Here is a 12,876-nt window from a genome sequence, read left to right on the forward strand (position 1 = left end):
AAAGTTATTTATAACTTTTTTCTCTGCTTTCAGATACAATTTGTGATAGTCTTAGTGCAAGCAACCATAACCTACAAATACTCTCGATGCGGTGCTACCTTCTTGATTTTGGGAATCGTATACTTCAACTTAATTTTGATGATAGTTCTTTTTAGTAATTTCTATATTCAGTCATATTTGAATAAAAATGTAAACACATCGAATGGTATTAAAAATAGTGATAAAGAAAAGAAGAATGTAACAGAACATAACATTAATGGAAAACACGAAAAGAGGAATGGAGTGCATACAAACGGTAAACACAATGGAACAGAAAGTCGGAAGGAAATCACTAATGGGTCACACATCAAGAAAACACAATAATTATAATATAATGAATACCACAGACGACCACAGTATATACATGTAGATTATAATAATTGTATCAATACATTAAATATTGGCATTAAAACAGTGTAATTAAATCTTTTGTTTGTGTTCACGTCACAAAATAATGTATGTATTTCAAATATATAGCTATAGCTATATATAATAAATAGCTAGATAAGCTATGTTGTCTCATCCTACAAGTACTTCCTACTATCCTATCCTAAAGTTTGTGTTAACTTTCCAATAATGTAGTTTATATATCAAAGTAACATATGGATTACAATTTACAAATGTATTTACTATTATGTAGCAGTGCAAGGTAACACTGGGTATAATACGAGGCTTTTTACTCGTATTCAAGTTCAGAAAAGCATCTGTGGTCGATCTCAACTTGCACTTTTATCTTATTTGGAGTTCATTTGTCAGCAGGTGAACTGTGCTTTTGAACTACGTCTATATTATATAATAAATATAGTTCAAAAAACTAAAAAACACGCTTTTATGATAAAATCAACTAAAAGTAGAAAATAATTTTCAATCTAGGAATCAATTAAGGAACAGTAAATTGTATAATTGTGAAAAAAGCGTGGAGAGCTCCACTTATTAATTTTCGAAAAGCACCCCACACTTTTTCCACAATTATACAATTTATTGTTCCTTAATTGATTCCTAGATTGAAAATTATTTTCTACTTTTTAGTTGATTTTATCATAAAAGCGTGTTTTTTAGTTCTTTGAACTATATTTATTTTATTAATTTTTAGTATTTGTTGTTATAGCGACCATCATTATGCATCGTCTGTAAAAAAATCAAGTGTCTATCTATTACGGTTTAAGAGATAAAGCACTGTGACTCACGAACAGACAGCGGAGGGTTTCGTTTTATCCTTTGAGTACGGAATCCTAAAAATCATTCTAAAAGATGGCATTATAGATATATTTCAATACATTTGAGTTATAGGGAAATAACATTATTATTTTTCATAGCTAAAAATCAATCTAGTAACTTTGCCTGTACGCTCCATCAGGCGCTTTCTCTCGCTTGTAAAAAAATCAAGTGTCTATCTATTACGGTTTAAGAGATAAAGCCCCGTGACTCACGAACAGACAGCGGAGGGTTTCGTTTTATCCTTTTAGTACGGAATCCTAAAAATCATTCTAAAAGATGGCATTATAGATATGTTTCAATACATTTGAGTTATAGGGAAATAACATTTATTAAAACGCTCAGAAGGAATTCCAGAAATACAATATATTCTTCCATAATCATCAACATTTACATTATTACATCTTTATCCACTATTATTTTATCATATCTCCATTATAAAAGACATTGCAAACATCAGCTGACATTTCATAACTCAAAGCAAGACTCCACATTCTAAAATATAAAATAGAAAAGTATTTAATAAGTGACGTAAAGTATTAACAACCAGCAATATAAATGGATCAATGCGATGTGCCTGTAACATTCGGCCATCCGACAAAGTAACGAGTCCCCTCGTTATTCAATACATCAAACTTCTGACTGCTGGTCAGCGTTATTTGATTGTGCATCTCGAAGTATACCTATCTGAGATCGCAGTGCAATACTTTCGAACATTCAGCATCTCAACCGCTGTTTTTTTTTTTATTTGTAGAAGAATATTAATGGTAATCTCCGCTTGACTCAGTACTCGTAAGATTGTGGAATATTATTATTCCTGTTTAATAGATTCTTCCAAAACAAATTCTCGTTTATTTTTCTCTTCAGCCCGTCGCCATCCATTGCTGGATGTCAGCTTTTCCATTGGTCTTATACAAGTCCCGATCTCGCACTGTTCTCATCCAATCTCTTCAAGCCAATCGTACGATGTTGTCCGTCCATCTGCATGGTTGTGTGTCCACTTTTCTGTGGCTCGGTAGACGGCTTAAGATGCCCAGCCTATCTGCATTTTAGTACAGGAACGCTGTTCCCTACATTGCCTACCTTTGTCATCTTTCGGAAAGTAACATTGGGGTTAGAAGTAGTTCATTCTCTGAAAATGACTTTCCGTAATATAGAAGTATTCAGCTATTAATTTTTCATCTTTACTATTTCCATCGATAATTTTTAATAAATCTATTTTCCAGCGAATTGTTGTCGGCTGTTCGTTCTTTTAATGTCCTCAAAACACTCACTAAGGTACCCATCGATGTTGCAAGAATTGTCCATCTATTTGAGAAAATCGGCATTAACTATTAATATTCTTGCTTAATACTGATTACTTTAATCCAAAGGTTAAAGCTTCTTTGTCAAATTATTCATACATTATTATTCTCTAGAGCGCGTGAAGCCATAATTAGTGTTGTTCAGAACGGTCCTTCATGGCATATGTAATTATTACACCTAACCCATACTCTGATAGGTCCTGAAAAAAAATAAAATCCCCCAGTTTAGTTCATATCCAAAGAATGGTTCCATATCCAAAGAAGTCTTAAATCCTATAAATCTATTTTTAAAGTTCTTAAATGCCGCTTCTTCTCTTGCTCATATAAACAATTTCGAGCCCCAACAATTTTTTCAAAGTATTTTGTTGATTCTTCGTTGGTGACTTGTCTTGAATTTACTTTATTTTCGATGAAGATACAAGCCTTCAGCATCTTTACATTCAATCCAAATCTTAGCCGTTGGTATTGTTTTTGATTTTTCACTGTATTAGAATTAGCATTAGCAATCACATTTAATTTATATGAAACATACTGCTTTCCAGCAAATTATCTTTTAGGATCGGTTCGCTCGTATCTTACTAACAATTTCCGTAAGATGCATTCGCTCGATTCCTCCCCGTTCCCCACGTCAGTCAGCTTTATAACGCCGTCTGGAATACACACTTTCACGAAGTATCTACTGTGTGTTAACTTATTGGCGTCTCTGACTCGTTAAAATATACAGTTGACATGAACCTCTGAGATTTTGCCGGTACAGCATGAACTCCAAAAATTTATATAGCCAAACGTAGAACCACCTCCTTCAAAAATCGATAAAAATTAAACAATTCTATTTGTGTTCATCATTCTGCAGTTTCATTATCAACCTTTACTTAATCGTATGTTTGCTTCATTTTTATTATAATAGGTATAGAATGTCTACTTGACGTCACAAAAGCCTCTATCGATGTTGAGTATGTTGTACCTCTATCAATGGATTGACTCTTCGAAGGAAACAGATCCGTGGAAACCCCCATCTTTCTTCCCTATCTTAAGGAATAAATAAAGTTCATTTCTAATATTCCACTAGAATCATTATTTCCGCCTTGAACATAAAATCTATGTCTTCAACTTTTTTTTAAACTTGTGTCCTGGCTCCTTATATCCATCAACGCCTTCTTGAAATGCCTCGAAAACTGTTCTCTTAATTATTTCATCATTAGCACTGACTTTCACATTAAGTCTTCTTATTTTATTCAATTAATCCGTTGTTAATTCGTATTAGTTGTGTCATAAAAACACTTGCTTCTAAAAATAAATATTACATAAGCCGATGATGAATATTTTGTACAGTTAAATATATCTAAAACCCTACTTTATTTTAATTAGCCCAATATCCGTAGACTTTGTAATATGGCCTGGGGTTTGATTCGTCTATTTAGTCTTGGAATAAGTTAACTAATATCGCACGATATTTGTGTCAAGGTATATAGGTAATTTGTGTCAATTAATTTAACGTGTTAACTGTTCACATCACTTATTTTATACTCGTATAAATATGGTCTTCCAATTATTTAAATTTAAATCACTATTTCAATATTATTGAATAAAGAGGATCATACAGTTACATTTTTGTCTGAACTTAAATTTAATTTCAATTTCACATCAATAAAATGAAAACATATACATAAACATACGTATTTTATTATGCTCTGAAATTATATATCGTTACCACTATTCCCTGTGGCTTTGTAATATCTACTTTTAATTACTCAGTTAAGAAATAACTAAATTTGTCACATAACACTCATGCATGGAACACTCTCTCTCATGGACCAAGCTCATGTGCTATGTAGACAGTATAGATATCCTTACACTGTTACTTCTCATTATTCAATATCATACATTTCATTAAAATAATTGCATGAATATATACGTATGTTAAATACGCGTAAATATCATTATAATAATTATTTGTACTCATCTTATAAAAGTAAAATGTAATTATATGCTCCATTCAAATAAAACATTACTACCTCATCATTCATGTAACATTTAGTACAATATGTTATTTGAAATAATAAATAGATATAAACTATCTATTGTCTTTAAATGTTAATCATCACTTAAAAGAGTAAACAGGATCAGCAAAGGTTTAATTACACATACTATAATTCTGTATGTTCTAACATTTCGAGCAAGTGAAGTAATAAGTATGGGGTATTCTTTGTTATAAAGTACACTTTGAATTCAGTATCAACTCTAAACTTAGGTTATATTTTGATTTTCCTGATTTACTGTTGGGATCACGTTGACAAAATTCTAACTGAAAATGTTTTCACTACTTACATATTTTATATCATATGAATCTACATATTTCATATTTCATATATCTAATCTATTATATTTTACTTCGTTAGTCTAATTGTCCTTTAGTCTATTTTTGATAACGTGCTGCTGTGTTTATCTCTTCTCTATACTCTCTTATCCATATCTTCTTATTTTCACATTCATAAAACTCTTCAGAAACATTATTTTGTGCGGAATAGGAAACCATAATCTCTTAAGGACTTTTGCAAAATCTTCCAAAATTAATCAGTAGAAAAAGAGTAGGTACTTTGATTTATAAAGCACTGTACTTTTAGTATCACTTCTGTAAGGAACGAATACTTTTCGTTTAAGGTGATTATTGAAGTGCAGTAACGTAGACACGAGTTATTCATTTTGCTTTAACAGTTTTTCTTTAACAAAAGCAATCTTGATTAAGATTTTCATTATTATTCGACCTTAAATTATAATAATGAATAGTCTGTCAATTTCCCGTAATGAATGGCTTGCGATCTTTTCTGAAGAAACTTCGGCCGCGATGCTGATCATAACAAGTTCTCAGACTATGTGTGGAAATACTTCGGCTGCAGTGCTGATCATAACAAGCTCTCGGACTATATCTGGCACTTCGGCTGCAGTGCTGATCATAACAAGCTCTCGGACTATATCTCAGCTGCGGTGTTGGTCATAACAAGCTCTCGGACTACATCTGGAAATACTTCGGCTTCGTTGCTCATCATCACTGGCTTTTTAACTTCTGCAGTTGGCTACGAAGACCATCTAAAGTGCATTTATGGATGGATAACTTCACTTTGTTTATCTTCCTTTATCTGAAACTTACACATGAATCCTATGTAATTGTTCGTTTAATTAATTTTACATTATCTATCGTTTATGGGGTTTATTTCAAAGAAGTTAAATATATAAGGCTGTAGATAGGGTCTTATCAGTATTTTCATAAAAACGATCATCCTGGTTCATACTGACACCATTTCGAATTGGTGGTAATAATTGGAATTGGTATTGGTAGTATGGAATTGGTAGTCAAGGATGATATTTTATTTTGCCATGACCACTATTTCTAAACCTCATTACATACGACGCACTTTTACAACATTGATATTATTGCGCTCAGACAAAGACAAAAAAACATCCAAATAAGTTTAGTAGTAATAACCCTAAGAATAAGCCATGCCATAGGAATGTCAGGTTGTTAGAACATTTGGTCTGATTTTGTTATGGTGTTTTAAATACAATTTCAATTAATTTATGAAACTATTCAATAATGCACACCGCACCAGCTGGTTTGTATAACGATGTGAGTATCTTCAATTTATAAGTATTTTAAGTACAAGACGTACGAATTAAAAATTAAAATTTGTAAGATTAATCGCGAGAACTAAAAGTAAAGTCAAGTTCAAACATCTATTCACAATATTTAATTCAAAACAGACATAATGTGCCGAATAGAAGAAGCAATATTGATATAAAACAAATAAAATTTTACAATATTATTTCTAAATACATTGGACCGACGAAAAAAAGGCTTTTGTTATATTCCCCTGATCAGTTGCTAAGCAACGATTGTTGGTAAACATTCTTCCAATTTCGCTGGGGTATAGATAGTTCAATGTCTTTAAATGTTTATTTACATGTGAAATGTGAAATTTGCGAAATTATGACGCCTCGATTTTTATGAAAAATGCAAAAATACATCACGTAATTCAAAACAAAATAAAAATCAGTAGAAGCGAAAAAAAGATTAAACTTGTATCGAACATTTTAAAACAGAATATTTCTTCTCATAACATATTCACATATTTCAACATTCTTTCAGTATTAATTTACTTCATAAATTCATTCGACTATAATTTCAATTATCGTGTATTCTACATTACTTCTTTAAATCGTTTACAAAAATAGCAAAAATAACATGACCTTTGAGGATCCATCATCCGTGGGCGTTGCAAAAACAGTATATTTTTGCAGTAATCCCACTTCTGAGCTATTAAAACGCTCAGAAGGAATTCCAGAAATACAATATATTCTTCCATAATCATCAACATTTACATTATTACATCTTTATCCACTATTATTTTATCATATCTCCATTATAAAAGACATTGCAAACATCAGCTGACATTTCATAACTCAAAGCAAGACTCCACATTCTAAAATATAAAATAGAAAAGTATTTAATAAGTGACGTAAAGTATTAACAACCAGCAATATAAATGGATCAATGCGATGTGCCTGTAACACATTATTATTTCTCATAGCTAAAAATCAATCTAGTAACTTTGCCTGTACGCTCCATAAGGCGCTTTCTCTCCCCTCGTTAATCCTGAGGATGTTGATAAGGACCATGGTACAAAATTCTTAAAATCGTGTATTGTCATCGGTTTTTGATAATTCTTTAAAATTTTGAATTAAACTGAACGTTCAAAGTGGATAAAAATCGGGCTCAAAGATTCAGTTACTGTTACATACATACATACAAACGTACAATCCAAGCTAATAAAAGCGCGTTAAAAGAAAAAATGCGTCGTACCATCTGCCCCAAGGTACATTTTACGCGTAGCTAAAATGTAGGTATTTTACATAAAAACCCCATCTGCTAATTACGAAGTTAAAGATATGTATATTACATATTTTACATTTGAAATGCCGATCTGCTTACCTTTATTGTGTGATGAATAAAGTATTTCCTACGTATTTTTTTTACATTATTATGTTATCCATTTTTTAGGTTGCTTTCGACACGCATTCCATTTGAAGGAGGTAAACCCTGTTCGACTCCGGTGGTACCACCACCACACCTATTTCTGCCTAATGACAGAAGTGATAACCGCTGTTATGTTTCTATGGTAAGGAAGACATACTTTCCTAAGGCATTCCAGCTTAGTCCTCAGAGGTAATGGCGAATCTGTGGTCGACCTCAGGTAGGAAAGTAATCTTCTCTGGGGTTGATTACATTGAAATTTAATTAATATACATAAACTTCTAAAAAACCTGATAATCTCTAGACTTTATTATTTTTTCATCAAATATAATCACACCAGACGCAGGCGTTCGGGTGTGAACATTTTGCAAACCGACATACAGACACAGTTTCTGTCGCATTTATAATATTAGTATATTAGTATAGATGCATTAATATGGAAGTTTGGATTGTTACATTAGCGTCATTTAGTGTATTAATTGCCGTTGAGACGGCCGCCCACAATGAGGACAGTTGTTCAGTCGGTCAACGGGTCCCTATGGGACTGGAAGGGAAAAAGTAAGTTATCTTTACAAATAAAAAGAATAAATAAACTTATATAAAAAGATATTTAAGATGGTAGAACCCTCTGTGGTTCGACTCCATAGGCACCGCTACACTTATTTATGCCTAATAACAGTAATGTTAAACGCTGCTGTTTTCTGGTTTGGAGGGTGTGGTAAGGAAGAAGCATTTCAGCTTAGTATTTAGGGTTAGCGGCGTATTAGTAAGCGACCACTGGTAGGAATCTTATCTGCGGTTGATTACAGATGTCCGTAGGCGGCAGTAGCCACTTACCAGGACTACATGCTTGTCTGTTACTCTTATATTACCACCATATATATATTTGTGTCCAAAAAACTCAAAATTGTACATGATTTTTTACACAATGTTGCGTTTCTATAATTTAACAGTGTTTTTATCTTTTTATCTCAACAATATAAGAGGAAGTTCCTCATAATATTTATAAATAATCTGCCTGTGTCGCAGCAAAGCGTAGCGAGGTTTATCTATTTTATAAATACTTGTACCTATAGTCGTCACAATTTAATAGGCCCATTTTGACACATGCCATCCCAATGTCATTAATGTCTTAAACTAACTTTTTAGTAGGGAAATTACGACCACGTGACGGTTAGAGCTTGCAGCTTCAAAGCATTCGGAAGAAACCATAATCGATTAACTTTCAAATAATCGTAATTTCAAATAATAATAATTTCAAATAACTTAGAATTAGCAATAATTAATTATTTATCTCTTTTTCATTATAACGACAATAAAATAATCAAAGCTTTGTTTCTCTTAGTGAATGATAAGACGAAAAAAATACAGTTTACGACCGATGCTTTATTTAATCTTCTAAAAAGGATTAAATTTTTAAATTACACTAGAATTTATTTTCTTTTTTCTCTTTTGTGTGGATGTATTTTCTCAGCGAGGAAACGTTTCTCAAATTTGGGTTATAGACTTTGGAAATCTTTAAAAAAATTCTAGGTTTCTTTAAAAACATATGACATATTTGTTTTATGAAATTTATTTTTGTCTTTAGGGTTTTACAATAATATGGAAACACGGTTTGATACATCGAGGTTGTCTCTCGGACTCGGAAGATCTACAATGGCAAGTAAGTATCATCATTACAATTTTATTGCAATCCTTATGAACAGGGTTCTAATCACAGCAGTACCACAAGTGGTAGAAATTACACATCTTCGAAAATTATAGGGAACCGTTGGCCATTCAGATTTCACAATGTTTTAATTCTCCATTATCGCTGTTAATATTGAATTAATGACCTATCTATCAAATTTTTGGCCTACCGAAGATCGAAATTTTACAATTGATTTATTTATGATTGGTGCAAATATTCACATATAATAAAAAAAGTTCATAAAAAGTTGAAACTTTGATAATGCAAAAGACTGACTACGAATTGAATACTAAGAATTCTACCATTTACATATTCATTTCTAATGCTTCTTTATAACTTTCCAGGTAATATATAACTACTATTATTACTTCCTGGCTAAGATCTCTGAGCTATTGGACACCGTTTTCTTCATTCTCCGAAAGTGTTACCGTCAAGTTTCCTTTCTTCATGTCTACCATCACGCCGCTGTCGTCATCTTCTGTTGGGCTGTTATTAAATTTGAACCTTCGGAGATTATAATATTCCTCGGGACATTGAACTCTTTTGTCCACATAATTATGTACGGCTACTACGCTTTGTCTGCTTTCTCTAGTTTGACCAAGTATTTATGGTGGAAAGCCTATATTACAAAATTGCAGTTGGTAAGTAGAAAAAAATAATGTCAAAGATTTATTTATATAAAACGTTAATAACTAAAATAACTTTACATCTTAACTTGCAAATAAAATCAAGTTGTAAAACGTTTTTGGAATAATAATCAAAGAAAGTTTCTATTCCTATGAAAAATAGATAACGATCCGGAAATACAATATAACGATGTCGTCCATATTTTGGTCGAAATTTCTATATTTGTTTTGTTCCGGAATTACAAAGTCAGTAACAACGTACTTTGTAGTTAAATAATCCATACTCATAATTCCAAAAACATTAAAATCCAGTCTAAGATTTGAATATATTTTTTTATTATACTTCTCTTTTAACACAAGCCTTCATTAATGTAAAACACGAAAAGAGGAACCACATCACATCACATAATGGGTCACACGACAAGAAAACAGAACAATTGTGAAATAAAGAAGAGCGACATATATTATAACAATAAAACTCAAAAGATTATTAATAATCAACCTTATTAATAATATAGTTTGTATACCATGTTTTTCCTACCAAAGATCCATATTTGACTTCTGCGTACTAAAAAAAGTCAAATTTCTATCTTTCCACACTGATTTTATTATTGACGGGCATATGTCGTATATATAAAACTGTGACTAAATCTACTTTTACTCGTATATGTGTATCACGAAATAAAGCTGTATTAAGAACGAAATCTATCTATTTTATTTTTTGCGTTATTCTAAAGGCTTGTGGAAAGGCACCGAGAGACTGGACTTTAAATAGCTTTTCTATAGCGGTTTGCCTATTAAAGATTGTATGGTGGAACTCTCGGTGGTTCGACTCCGGCGGCACCACCGCCACACCTATTTCACCACTACAGCTTCAGGGGTAGCGACGCATTAATGATCAACCTAGGGCAGGAATCTAATTCTATCTGGGGTTGATTACAGATTCTTACTACAGAACTTTTAAATAGTAACTATAGAAACCATTTTTAACTATAGAAGCAACATTTACGTACGAACGTACGTAAATGTTGGAATTAATTAATTTATGTGAACAAAGTGCACCTTATTTATCCAATTAGCAAACAATAACAAGCATAAATATCATTACATTATTATACACGTTATAACGTTCTTGCGAGTAGGTAAATAAAATTGAATTTATATACTCAATTTAATATTTCAGAAATGTGTAAATTACCTACTCACAATATAAAATATAAATTCCTTTTCCCTTTCGTATACGTAATATAAACGATCTTGTAGAGTCCGAGCCAAACTTCTAGTCCGCTCTGATTATAGAAGCGAGTCGCGTCGCAATGACAGCAAATTGTGGATATCAGCGGGACGGAGACAGCGCGGGTCCTCCCTGCACCTGTCTGCTGCCCGCTCTCGCCCATGGGTGCAAACCGGTGTGCCCTTAGATTGCTACTATATGCTTGTGGTTGTGTTCGACCGCACTGATTCTCTGACTACTCGTACGTGCAACAACTTCAGAGCGGACTAGAAATTTGGCACGGGCTCTACTAACAATCGACCTAATGATATATAATTAATGCCGCTTATGAACATGTTCAGGTCAGGATATCTACCTGAATGAAGCTCAAAGATCTAAGTTTTTACTTCTAGACTGCTTCTGGATAATCTTTATTATTCACATTCATGGTAGACTTAACCTCCTATCCACTCCAATAGCAAACTTCACGTTAATACTTATGGCCGTTATTCTTCGCTAAATAGAAACTGATTAAAGATTTTGTAATTATTCGAAATCCCTGAACTTTATGAAATGTATCTCATTTAACTGTTCGAAAAAGTAAAATTCATAATATTACATGAACTTTCAGAAACTAAGTTTACCAGAGAGATACGATGATACGAGATACCATATAGAGCACTTTTTTGCATGGGACATTAAAATAATCAAATTAAGGATTTATTCGACTAATGAAAATCCGCTAATGTACTATACTGTACTGTACTTTTACGTTGGGAGCTTTTTATTCATGCCTAAAGATAAGAGAAGCAAAGCTGCTACGCCTATTTCTGTTTTAATAGGAGGGTAGCTACGCTAAAATTTGGTTGGTAATATATGGATCGACAGGCATGTACTTGAGTGTGTATAAAAGCTATAACTCTTTTTTTTTTGTTTACGAGGGGGAAACCTTCAAAAGGTACCCGGTGCCGTGGGAGCGACACAGGGTTATGTGGGATTTTTACCGCACTAAAACCCCCCCGGTGGCCGTCCTCTACGTTGCCAAGAGGAATCCGGGATCTCCTACGGAACGCAACCGGAGTCCTCTGAACGCGTTGCCCCTTCGGGCTCCACCCAGGTGAGCTCCAGGACTCACCACACCGTCTGGTGGTTATGACGGTATGTGATCACACACACCGCCGTCCTTCCCGGAGTTGCTTACCGGACGGCTCGACCTCCCAATCTTGCTGCCCGCAACCCCGGAAGCCCCCTTTTAGTCGCCTCTTACGACAAGCAGGGGATACCGTAGCCCTATTCTAGTTCCGGGACTACAGGGACAATAAACGCTATACCTACAACAGAAAATGTATGCTATTAACAACAGAAATACTAGTTTTTGCTATTGTAATTTAATAGGCGCTAGGCATTAATAATATATTATTCTAGTTAATTTGATTAGGCTATAATTTCCGGAAATTCATGCATGGATCGAGATTCATACTCGGACAAGGTTAATAACATTATACAGGACGAGGATTTCATCGGGTTAATTAGCGATCGAACCAACCTAAACACAGCTCAGTCGAAGTATGCTCTGAAAAACATACCTTATATTTTTCCCAAACCAAGCAATCTTGATCAAGACACAGATTAATAAATAGTTACTACGTAAATCAAGATCAAGATAAATCCTCACGCCCCTATTCTATATGATTTGGCAAAATTTCACAAAAAAAAATCCAATGCGTTCAATAATTTCATACATTAGGGCTCCAGCATAA

General features: G+C 33.2%; 1 long non-coding RNA gene across 1 annotated transcript; it reads right to left on the reverse strand.

The window, feature by feature from the left end:
* Positions 1-1,602: 1,602 nt before the first annotated feature.
* LOC140750674 (uncharacterized) lies at positions 1,603-5,353 on the reverse strand. The gene is made up of 2 exons (XR_012103238.1): positions 4,887-5,353; positions 1,603-3,845 (listed from the first exon to the last, which is right to left on the reverse strand). It is a non-coding gene; the product is annotated as an uncharacterized LOC140750674 (long non-coding RNA).
* Between the last annotated feature and the right edge of the window lie 7,523 nt (positions 5,354-12,876).

Source organism: Epargyreus clarus, unplaced genomic scaffold, assembly GCF_041222505.1.
Source record: "Epargyreus clarus isolate Ecla_fem2 unplaced genomic scaffold, WU_Ecla_fem_2.2 ptg000021l, whole genome shotgun sequence".
NCBI lineage: Eukaryota > Metazoa > Arthropoda > Insecta > Lepidoptera > Hesperiidae > Epargyreus > Epargyreus clarus.